Raw genomic sequence first — 12504 nt, forward strand, 5'->3', positions numbered from 1 at the left:
TTGGAGGACGGGGGGGTGTCTTCCCTCGCTTCGCCACGCGGCGGTGTTGATGCCCCTGGCCGCTAGATGGCGCTGTGCCTCCACGCCTCTGGGGGCCTGTTACCTGCCCGGCGCCGCTTCCCAGCGGAGGCTGGCAAGCTCAGGCTGCCAGCCAGCCAGCGCATCAGAGCCTGCTGAGCAGGGCTTCAGTCTGCTGGAGTCCCCATGCCCTCCTCCGAAGCACAGGAGGTCCGGACACAGCCGCGCGCGCCACCCTCTTCCGCGCCTCTCTGCACACTGTGGGACCCCTGATGATGGGAACCGGACCAGCACAATGCTGACACCTTTGCTACCTTGGCTTCCTTGGCTGACCCCAGTCACACCTGTGAGATAACAATACCAACTGAATGTGTTGAAAACTTCGGCACTTTTACAGTCCTGCCTGTGTGGATACCTTGTGGATGAAACCGGGACCCCGCCTGGCTCAGCAAAAGAACTCGTGCTTGGCTTTGGATATGACGGATTGGGTATATTTTGTGGGGACCAGAAGGGTTATATGGTTTTTGAACTCGCGGACATGTGGGAAGTGATCCGCAAGGGGCCGGACTACAAAGGATAGACAAAGGTAAGTGGGCCCAGGTGCTCTGCTCACCCTACATCTGTGCAATAACGATGGCTGTAGCCTGTATGTGGGTTACACAGCGCTGATCAGTCAAGACATGCACCCTCAACGACCCAGTCCGCGGACATATCCTGTGTTGGTTTTGCGCATCCCATACACAGTTCACACTCAGCTCACGCACAGTTCCTACTTGCCCATTTTAGCGTAAAGGGCTAATACACACCTGTGCGCCCCTGCCCCCCTCCCCATAAAGGCCACTGGCGTCCCCTACTTTGGGATCCTGCTCCCACCCTCCGTGTGTCGATGTGCACTGACATGAACATGTATTCAAATGAGTTGCCATGAAGTCAAAAACAAGACACCGTTATTTTCCATACGACTGCTTCTCTGTCCAAGTTCGAGGTCATATTTTGACTGCTAATTTTGTTGTTTTTATTATGCGAATTGATGACTGGAAAAAAAACCCAGAGAGAGCGGGCCATTTACACGAATGCCGTTTCGGAGGTGCCTATTGAAAATAAATCGTACATTCGCCAGCTTCGACTTCATCCTCGTTCTCCCCACACTGCGCTCGCCGCATGCTCGGTTCTTTGCGCGCACTGTGCTGTCTACCGTGTTACTGCACTAACCGCTAGTGTCCCTTGTCTGAGTGTTGGAGTCGTGGGAGCCCAAGTTGTGATTGGCCTTGTTGGGTTAGGGGTGTTTAGAATCATTTCGTGTTCAGTCTTCCCTCGCGCGGGCAACGGCAACTAAAGCCTCCTCTTGCATTTGAAGAATTAAGTGCAGTGTGACAGCCAGAAGTGATTGTTATAGACTAAGCACTGATTTGTGCTGTGTCGCTGGGAGGGGATAGAGACTAGCGTGCATGTGCAGTAGGCACATTTACCCACTCAGCTGTAATATCTGCTCCTGCATTGATTCAAACCTCACAAAGGCTCCACTTAGGTGTCCAGGTCTGGGCCTGCTCTCATGGCAATTTAACTGAGTCACAATGCGCACATCTTCACTTATTGTCATGCTGTGTTCTCAATTGACACGGAAGAACATTGTTAGTGAGGTTTGCATTTTCATCCCATCAAACATATTTGTGTGAGAGAGTGACAGCAAGCAAGTGACCATATCAGGATTTCATTTGGCGAGGCCTCTAAGACTGGGATTTTCAGTTACAAAACCCAAATACAATATTTTATGCTCACATTACATTGCATTCTGGTACTTGTAGACTTTCTTAAAGATGCAAAACATACAGCTTTAAGCATACTTTTTTGTTGTTTAACACACTTCTAAAAGAATGTACGTATTTATGAGGGTGGTGTATTCGTCTTTTCATATCATCTTTGTAAAACAGAGTACTTTTAAAAGTCAGTCATCAACACATGTTTCTACCAACTAGACATGAGGAGAATGCGTGTGTGTGCTTAAGCTGCAGACGCGTCTCAAATCCCGGCTTCACTGCTTGAATATAGCGTGCGGAATCTTGGAAGGAGGTGAAAGGGCGAGAAGATAAGAGCAAACACTCTAGATGACACACGCCACCAATCAGGAGGGGCCCCACATGTAGGTTTGCACCAATCAGGAGGGGCCGCCATGTAGGCTTGCACCAATCAGGAGGGGCCCACATGTAGGTTTGCACCAATCAGGAGGGGCCCCAATGTAGGCGTGCACCACTTGTCATTAGGCCTGGCCTGTTACCAGGCCGGGAGATCCCGAGGTGTAGGGTGGGTCTTTCAGTAGGACAATCTCCCCTATGGCACTGTATGCCCCTGTCATACTATCTGGCCATGACAGTGTATGCCCTGTCAGACTATCTGTCCATGCCAGTGTTTGCCTCTGTCAGACAATGTGATCATGACAGTGTATGCCCCTGCCAGAGGATCTTCCCATGACAGTGCATGCCCCTGTCAGACAATGTGACCATGACACCCCTGTCAGACAATGTCAACATGACAGTGTATGCCCCTGTCAGACTATCTGCCATGACAGTGCATGCCCTTGTCAGACAATGTGACCATGACAGTGCATCCCCTGCCAGACGATCTGCCCATGGCAGTGCATGCTCCTGTCAGACAATCTTCCCATGATGGTGTGTGTCCCTGTCAGACAATCTGCCCATGACAGTGCATGCCCGTCAGACAATCTGACCGTGACAGTGTATGCCCCTGTCGAACGATCTGCCCATGACAGTGCATGCCCCTGTCAGACTATCTGCCCATGACAGTGCATGCCCTTGTAGGACAATGTGACCATGACAGTGTATGCCCCTGTCAGACGATCTGCCCATGACAGTGCATGCCCCTGCCAGAGAATCTTCCCATGACTGTGCATGCCCCTGTCAGACAATGTGACCATGGCAGTGTATGCCCCTGTCAGACTATCTGCCCATGACAGTGCATGCCCTTGTCAGACAATGTGACCATGCCAGTGCATGCCCCTGTCAGACGACTTCCCATGACAGCATATGCCCCTGCCAGACGATCTGCCCATGGCAGTGCATGCCCCTGCCAGACGATCTGCCCATGGCAGTGCATGCTCCTGTCAGCCAATCTTCCCATGATGGTGTATGCCCCTGCCAGACGATCTGCCCATGATGTATGCCCCTGTCAGACAATCTGCCCATGATGGTGTATGTCCCTGTCAGATGATCTGCCCATGACAGTGTATGCCCCTGTCAGACGATCTTCCCATGATGATGTATGTCCCTGTCAGACGATCTGCCCATGACAGTGCATGCCCCTGTCAGACAATCTGACCGTGACAGTGTATGCGCCTGTCAGACGATCTGCCCATGACAGTGCATGCCGCTGTCAGACTATCTGCCCATGACAGTGCATGGACTTCTCAGACAATGTGACCATGACAGTGAATGCCCCTGCCAGAGAATCTTCCCATGACAGTGCATGCCCCTGTCAGACGATCTTCCCATGACAGCATATGCCCCTGCCAGACGATCTGCCCATGGCAGTGCATGCTCCTGTCAGACAATCTTCCCATGATGGTGTATGCCCCTGCCAGACGATCTGCCCATGATGTATGCCCCTGTCAGACGATCTGCCCATGAAAGTGCACGCCTCTGTCAGACAAGACAGTGTTTGCCCGTCAGATGATCTGCCCATGACAGTGTATGCCCCTGTCAGCTGATCTCCCATGACAGTTTATGCCGCTGTCAGACGATCTGCCCATAATGATGTATGCCCTTGTCAGACGATCTGCCGATGACAGTGCATGCCTCTGTCAGACAATCTGCCCATGACAGCGTATGCCCCTGTCAGATAATCTGACCATGACAGTATATGCCCCTGTCAGACGATCAGCCCATGACGGTGTATGCCCCTGTCAGACAATCTGCCCATGGCGGTGCTTACCCCCGTCAACCATGTGACCATAACACTGTATGCCCCTGTCAGACAATCTGCCCATGATGGTGTATGTCCCTGTCAGACGATCTGCCCATGAACGTGCATGTCCCTGTCAGACAATCTGACCGTGACAGTGCATGCCTCTGTCAGACAATCTGACCTTGACAGTGTATGCCCCTGTCAGACTATCTGCCCATGACAGTGCACGCCCTTGTCAGACAATGTGACCATGACAGTGTCTGCCCCTGTCAGACTATCTGCCCATGACAGTGCATGGCCTTGTCCGACAATGTGACCATGACAGTGTATGCCCCTGCCAGACGATCTGCCCATGGCAGTGCATGCTCCTGCCAGACGATCTGCCCATGGCAGTGCATGCTCCTGTCAGACAATCTTCCCATGACAGTGTTTGCCCCTGTCAGATGATCTGCCCATGACAGTGTATGCCCCTGTCAGACGATCTTCCCATGATGATGTATGTCCCTGTCAGACCATCTGCCCATGAAAGTGCATGCCCGTCAGACAATCTGACCGTGACAGTGTATGCCCCTGTCAGACGATCTGCCCATAACAGTGCATGCCCCTTTCAGACAATCTGACCTTGACAGTGTATGCCCTGTCAGACGATCTGCCCATAACAGTGCATGCCTCTTTCAGACAATCTGACCTTGACAGTGTATGCCCCTGTCAGACGATCTGCCCATAACAGTGCATTCCTCTTTCAGACAATCTGACCTTGACAGTGTATGCCCTGTCAGACGATCTGCCCATGACAGTGCATGCCCTTGTCAGATAATGTGCCCATGACAGTGTATGCCCCTGTCAGATGATCTGCCCATGCTAGTATATGCCCCTGTCAGACGATCGTCCCATGCCAGTGCATGCCCCTGTCAGACAATCTGACCTTGACAGTGCATGCCCCTGCCAGTCGATTGACCAGGATTGTGTATACACCTGTCAGACGATCTGCCCATTACAGTGCATGCCCCTGTCAGACAATCTGTCCATGCCAATATATGCCCCTGTCAGACGATCTGCCCATGACAGTCAACGTATCCCCATCTTTTTTGGAGATTGCATTGTCCCGTTCATGTTCTCAGGCTCGCTCATAATGCTATGTCCATATAAAAGTGTTTTTAGCATGAGCTTTCTCACTGTGACCATGCCGAGTACTCAGTCCACACAATCATGCATTCATTCATTTTATCTTGAGATCTCTGTGGTGTTTTATATCACCCTGTGTCAATGAGAATGCTTAGGATATTTTGTTGTATTTTAGGGCCCTTTGCTACACCCCGCTTCAGTACACCCAGTATTCATGATCTGTATACTGAACCTATCGAAGAGTAATTACATGCTAAGGGGCCGATTCATGGTAAAATCCTGCAAGGGACGCGCGCCGAGAACGACCCTGTGCGAGCCTGCACACAGAATAAAAACTGCGTGCCCTGCGTATTCATGGACTTTTTTGCGCCAAGTAACTGTATATGCAAGTCGCAGATGGAACGCCCCCGACACGTGTCCACACAAAGCAAAAAATAGCCAGTACAGCTACCTTTGCGTGCTCCCCCGGGTGCGAATACATGCACCTTTCAAACAGTGCGTTGGGTCCCCCGCAAGTGGGCCTGCATGTCGAGGACCTGGGCGGGTTCCCCTGTAACCGTTACCGGCATCCCGACAACATGCATATGATGTATCATAACTCGGGCGAAACTCAGAAAATCTGTGTGCGAAACCCGTAAACCATTCGTGCTCCACACTACACTGCGTACGTGCACACATAAGTCAGATGGGATCCCCAGCTGTGTACCAGCACCCCTAAATCCGCCATCTAAACCCACTTCCGCGGTGCGATTGCTATCCTCAAGTGTACTCTGCCTTTGGGAGGCGTAGACATGGAGGGATTTGCATGACCATTTCGCAGGCGGGAGGTTGCATGGTCACATCCATGAATACGCTTATTCCTGCACATTTGTGGGCATGTTACGGACTGCGTGCGGCCCGTCCCTCGGAGCGCCCACTTTTTCCCTTGTTCTCCCTCATTTCCTGAATACGGCCCCCTAGTCCTTCCTCTGCGCAGGCCTCGCCCACGCTCTGCATGGTGTCTCGCGTAAGGCACTCGACCACTCGCAGAAGCTTCCTGAGCCCGTGCGAATTCCACGCAAGTTAGGAAAAAGTGCTGCGCTGGCGATTCCATGAATCGACGGACGGGCTTTCACACGCAGAACGGCGCGCACATCCACGATTTTCCACGCAAATAATTCCATGAATCAGCCCATGAATGTTTATCAGTAATACATTGTTTTTCTCGCAGTCAGGGTTAATGCAAGTATCTTGCGGGGAATATTAAAATACTAGTATGTTTTGCTGACTACAAAACAAGTGCAACCTTTTGATTTAGTCTGAACGGTTTTATGCATATCATATGGAAAACTCGGTAGGTTTAGACAAAGGAAATCGAGGCTCTTCCAAAGATATCAAGCTCATTAGGAATCTCTGACGTTTTAGTAAGCTCTGAAAAAAAACAATGGGCCTCATTACACGGTAGGCGGTAAGGGTTTACCGGTACCAGTATTTTACCGGTACCGGTAAATCCTTACCGCCTTACTACGAGGCCCCTTTGTGGGTTGGGGAATTTAACACCTGCTTTTTGCAGGCGTTAAAATCCAACCCGCAAAGGGACCAGTGGAGCTAATTACGGTACCGCAATTTGCGGTACCGTAATTAGCGCCTTCCCCATTCCCATAGAGCCCTATGGGGCAAAAATGGGAATGGGGAAGGGCAATGGTGGAAGGGGGAATTACCGCCCCGCCAACCTTGGAATGGGGCGGTAATTCCCCTTTCCACCAAGGTGGTACCGGTATTTTAACGGCATGTACCATGGCGCTAATAGCACCATGGTTCACCGCCTTCCGTGTAATGAGGCCCGATGTATATTATTTTGGTCCTGGAGGGTGGATTTCAGCCAAAATTGGGTCGCTATCCTTTTTTCAAGCCTTGTTTCTTAAGTACCATTCTTCATCGTAAATGGCAAAATGCAAATTTTATCCGCACCCTCGGCAGGTGCGGGAGCCAATCAGGTTGCTCCAAACCCAGGCTGTATCTACCGCACACGCCCTCCACTCCACGCTGCAGATTTCGCCTCCCCTGCCCCCCAAATCCTGCCCCTAAACACCCCCCACGCCCTCTCTCCTTACCTCAAAGGGGCTTCTCCGACCCGCCCGAACCGACACAAATTATTTTCAGACAAAAGGGGGTTTCCCTAAGGGTTCTGATAGCAATACACCCACGTTGTAGGCTTCCCCGGCCCAGGTAAAGGCACCGGTGCTCCGCATTAAAGCCCTCACTTCGCTCGCGACTGCAACGTGGGCCCCGCGCCGTTACGGGCTGGTGTAGCCCGCGGAACACATGTTTATTGCTTAATTATTGGACACTGGTTTGAGGTTCCACCTGAAGATCACTTTTGCTCTGTTTGGAATCTTGAACCTGAGACAACAATGGACCACTAACACTTTTTTGGTCCACTGTCACAGATATATGAGTCCACAATATCCTTTGTAATACCAACGTTAAGCATTGTGGACCTGTCATGTGACATCTATTGTGTGTAGCCTATCAAATTGTGCCTCGGGCAGTAGCACGTGGAGATGGTTATTGCCCACCATGCAGCCAATCAGAATGTTCAGAGTGAAATGAATAACTACTGTTACTGACTGCATTCTGCACTTTCTGTCTTAAAAAACAAACAGGGAAACAACATTGAAAGTTCCAGGCAAAAGATTTTTTTCAACAAGGCACTTCCCTCCCTGTAAGGAGCTTTTTTCTGCAACATTCTATTTAACCGAACATGTGACTTGGACAATGGTAAAAATGTGCAAAAGGCGTGCACTTTCTTATAGAGAAATGTTCTTTTTATGTGACATCTACTGCATTTTCAAGTTAAACCCACTGCATTATAACCACGTTTGCAATTTAAATGTTAACTTGTGAAGGCCTCCTTATTTAAATACTACAAAATGAAAACACATTTAATTTACTAACTCCCTTTTTTGTTTACTCACTGTTAAAGTACAGTTTTTTACTTCAGCAAGAAACTCCCAAAACATATACTGCTGTTACTACTATGTGCAAATAGCCTTATAGACCCCCAGAGGGGGTATTATTATTATTATTATTATTATTACCTTATAGAGCGCCTCATGCCCCTCAGGCCTCAGGGTGCACAGAAAACAGTGAACCGGAACAGGAGGAATAGATAATGAGTCAGAGCAGGGGGGGGAGGCGGCAGCTGGGAGAGACCCTTTGGCATGGTAGCATGGCTTGAGATTGGAGAGGTAAGCCTAGAGCAGTTTTTTAAACCCCAGGATTGTGCCTGCTGTTCTCATTGCCAGAGGAAGGGCGGTCCATGCTTTCAGTGCCAGAGAGTCAAAACTTGTGCCGCCAAATCTGACAAGCATGAACCTTGGTTGAGCCATTTTAAAGTTTTTTTTTTTTTAAAACAATTGTATTTAACTTTTATATCAACCAAACATCACATCAAACCCAGCAGTACATGTCATATAGTATCAAACATTATATGCAATTTCGCAATGTATCTACTGCTTTCCCATACCTTTCCTGCTTCCCCCCCCCAGTGCCAAGGCCTTTTTTGGTGATTTCAGTATTTCACCATGCAAAGCCTTCTAACATTTTCTCCTTCATTAACCCCTTAAATTCCAAGGACGAACTATCTCGTCCTTGGCACTGGGGAGGTAATCCCAAGGACGAGATACCTCGTCCTTGGCACTTAAAGGGTTAACTCGAGCCTACCTCACTTCGTTCTCCGCCGCTGTTGCTTCCAGGGGTACTCCCCCTTTCTGTATTCTCGGAGGTGTCCTGTTCACTTGGATCGGCCTGGGCGGACCCAGACAAGGTGGCCACTAAGTGTCTCCAGGCTACCAGAGTCTCTGCCCCCCCCCTCCTCTATTGGCCGCTTCATTAAATACTGCCGTTTCCACCTACCCCAATTCCTGAAGATCATACCACCATGCCTCCACTTTTGGTCTATTGTGTTCTTTCCATCCTGCGCTTGGAAAGTATATAGGCCAAGTCCTTAAGTTTGCTTACGTGTTTCAGCTTGCGCGGTCTAGGAAAACCCCCTATCATGCATGCCCATATGGATTCAACATCTAGCGTGATCCCCTTCTCGGTTATTTATTTATTTAGATTTGTAAAGCACACTGCAGCCCATGGGTATCGAGGCGCTAAGATGAGCTTAGGAAGGCTTGATTCTGGGTTACATGAATGCCGTCCATGGAAAATTCTTAGACATGGTAAAGGTTGGTTACAACATACTCAGATGGGCTTGATTCTGGGTTACATGAATACTGCCAACGGATGGTTAGATACAACATACAGGTGACACTGCTGCATGGTTACAGGTGCTGTGGTGGTCAAAACAGGTTTAAGCAAATGTATCAGACAAAAAACCTAGTTTTGATTGCCTTACGGAATGCTAAGTGAGGTTCAATGCTCCTGATGTAAGGCGGTAGGGCATTCCAGTTGAGAGCAGCCTGTGTAGGGAAGTGCTGCCGCTGGCATGCCTTTTGTTGGTTTTTGGGACGGTGACCAGGTTTGTGTAGGGCGTTCTGGCTGGCCTGGAGGAGAGAGGTTTGGTGATCCTCTGGGTGAGGAAAGGGGGGTAAGATGATGGAGGCACTTGTGGGTAAGGGCCACGGTCTTGAAGATGCTTCTCTGCTTAATTGGAAGCCAGTGGACCTGCCTCCTGAGTCCTGAGATGTGGTCTCTTCGAAAGAGACCTGTGGCGGCCCTAAGGGCATTGTTTTGAGCAATCTGTAGTTTAGCTATGTTTTTTCCTGATGTTCCAACAAGAAGGGCGTTGCAATAATCCAGTCTTGAGCCAATTATTGCCCTTGCAATAGTGAAACAGTTTTGCTGAGATAGGTAAGGTCTAACCGCGTTGATGAGTTTGGAGTGGTAGGCTGAGGAAGATGCAATGGCGTTGACCTGCCTGCTCATAGTTAGGTTAGGTTCGAGGTAAACGCCCAAGGTCTTGATCGCCTGAGACACATTGATGAAAATATTGTCTACAGAGAAGCAGTTGTACTGCTTGTCCAGCTTGCCCAAGGTGGACGGGGATCCAATCAGCAGCAGTTCAGTTTTCTCAGTATTGAGGCATAACCAGTTATCTGCCATCCAGGATTGGATTGTAGAGTAGATTGAATTGAGGGTGTTTGAGTCTCACGTGTAGTTGCCCGGGATTAGTACCCGCGTGTCATCCGCATAGTTCATGTATGAGATGCCCAGGGCGTCAAGGATTTTAAAGAGAAGTCTTGTGAAGTTGTTGTATAGTGTGGGGGCAATGCAGGAACCCTGGGGTACACCACATTTAAGGATACTAGGTGTGGCACACGAGGATTCAGAGAAGACCTTCATGGCTCTTCTCTGTAGAGAGGAGGTTATCCAGTTACAGGCCATAGGTGAAAAATTGGCCACGGTGGTGAGGTGGTGACACAAGGTCTTGTGATCAACCAGGTCAAAGGCCGCTGGCAGGCCGAGTAGGAGCAGGAGCCAGTGTCTCGGATGTCATCCATCTGGTTCTTCAGATCAAGGAGGGCTGTTTGAGTGTCATGACTGTGATGCTGGAAATGCATCGGAGGGACATGGCCTCCATATCCTTGTCCTTTACTGCTTTTTATCGTATTCTGTCGTGTTTTCCGTGCAGGAGTTCATGTGGGACTCCTGGTGGTGCAGCTCTCTCTCTTGGTTTGCTGAACAGACCCATGGGATACCCTTAGGGCACCCATGGGTAGGGGTGCAACCCTGTGCCCCTAGTGTATGTTTTTGGGCACCTTTGTGTGACCCACAGAGCAGGGTACGGGCTGGTGGCAGCTCCGTGCTGAATTGACTGGTGCCCTGAGCATCCTCCATTTTGGGATTCCCAGGCCCTGTCATTGGAATCAGTCGATTCCTGATGGAGACAAAATGGCCCCCATGGCCTCATGCCTTCCATCGCCTGTTACCTTGATCTTCCCGAAGTCCCGGGAAGCCCAGCCTCTGTCCCTTCCCCCTGACTGGCTGTTGGGTGGAAGTTCCATATATGGTAGTGTGGGGAAGTGCTGACCAGACTGGCTGGAACCTTCCTAACGACTGTATGTTGTGGGTACGCCTGTGGGTGGGACCTGGGTGAATGGAGTGGGGGACGAATACGCATTCTATGTTGTGGGTGTCTAGTATCTGGTGGTTGGCACAATGACTGAGACAGCCCTGCCCGAAACCGGTATGAATGCAGTATGAAGTGTTGAATGGCTCGGTACTTGTCCAAATACACATAACTTGTTGTGAGTGTCCGGAGAGAAGTGAATGGCCTGAATGCACTGTGTGCTTGATTGGTTGCCTGCCTGCATAAATGCCCTTCGTAGTGATTGGATGCTTCAGTGTGACCCGGCGGAATGAATGGGAGAGCAACAGTATATCTGGGGACCTCTCACTGCTAGGAATCGTGTTCAGAAGTGTTCAGAGCTCAAGTTCAAACTACGAAGAGTAACTGGAGTGAAACTGACGCTTGACCTTGAAGCCCTGCTGGAAGAGAAGAATTGCTGTTGATCTCCTTCGCAATCTGAAAGCTGCTTTGTCTCCAAGGACTGACCCAGAGAGGACCTGGTAAAACGCCCTCTTCCCGAGCTACAAGGGACCATCGTGCACAGCTGATCTTTGCCTAAGCTCCCTGGTAGACAGACCTTCAACAGGCTGCCGACCCGATACGGGGACTGCTGCGGAAGCGCCCAGACTGTTGTCCGCCACTGTCGACGTCCTCCGTCGCCGACCGGAGCCGCCATGCTCCCATTTGCCTAAGAACTTCATTGATCCAAGGATGCTCTCGTCCGCATCGTCGCCGCTGTATCCTGCTGGAGAAGGCCTGACCGTCAACGCGCCGAGGAGCATCCAACCGGTGGGTTTCCCACCAACCAAAGACCACAGATACGCTGACGACAAGATGCCCTTGCTGGGCCACAGTTCTTCAAACTCTTTGCGGTCCAGAACTATCGACACCGAGGTGCCCCGCACACCACTTCCTTGCAGGACCATTACGCTTCCCCATCAACGAGCACCGCTAGGAATGACACGGCCACTTCAACGTCGTAGCTCGACCTGCTCTCCATCGGATGTTCGACGACCCGTGACTCCTGCCTTAAAGGGAGGGCACTCAAGAAGGGCCGTCTATTCCCGACGAGGAACGCTACAACACCAAGGTACTTTGGGGTTGCAGAACTATTGAAAAGTCTAGTGTGAACAATATATGTACTGGGCTTGTATCTTTATCCTACAGGTTGCCGAGGTGGGGGGATCTCCACACAGAGCTGTGAATATGGTAGTAACCAGTATTCTGCCAGTTGTTCAACCATTTTGCTCTCCTTCCTCTTTCTATTGTTGGTTCTCTTTATTTAGATCTGTGTGTCATTCTGACCGTATGCACTTTAATGAGATCGAATAACGTTAGTGGTAGCAATTTAGAAATGTATATATTTACCATTGCTGATTTTCGGA

At 50.1% G+C, this 12504-nt stretch overlaps 1 protein-coding gene across 2 annotated transcripts in view; it reads left to right on the plus strand.

Annotated features, from left to right (window-relative positions):
* Positions 1-12504, plus strand: part of TAFA3 (TAFA chemokine like family member 3) — a 462946-nt gene that overhangs the window by 473 nt on the left and 449969 nt on the right. The gene's annotated exons all lie outside the window — the stretch shown is intronic.

Source organism: Ambystoma mexicanum, chromosome 13, assembly GCF_040938575.1.
Source record: "Ambystoma mexicanum isolate Mex_15411 chromosome 13, UKY_AmexF1_1, whole genome shotgun sequence".
Classification (NCBI taxonomy): domain Eukaryota; kingdom Metazoa; phylum Chordata; class Amphibia; order Caudata; family Ambystomatidae; genus Ambystoma; species Ambystoma mexicanum.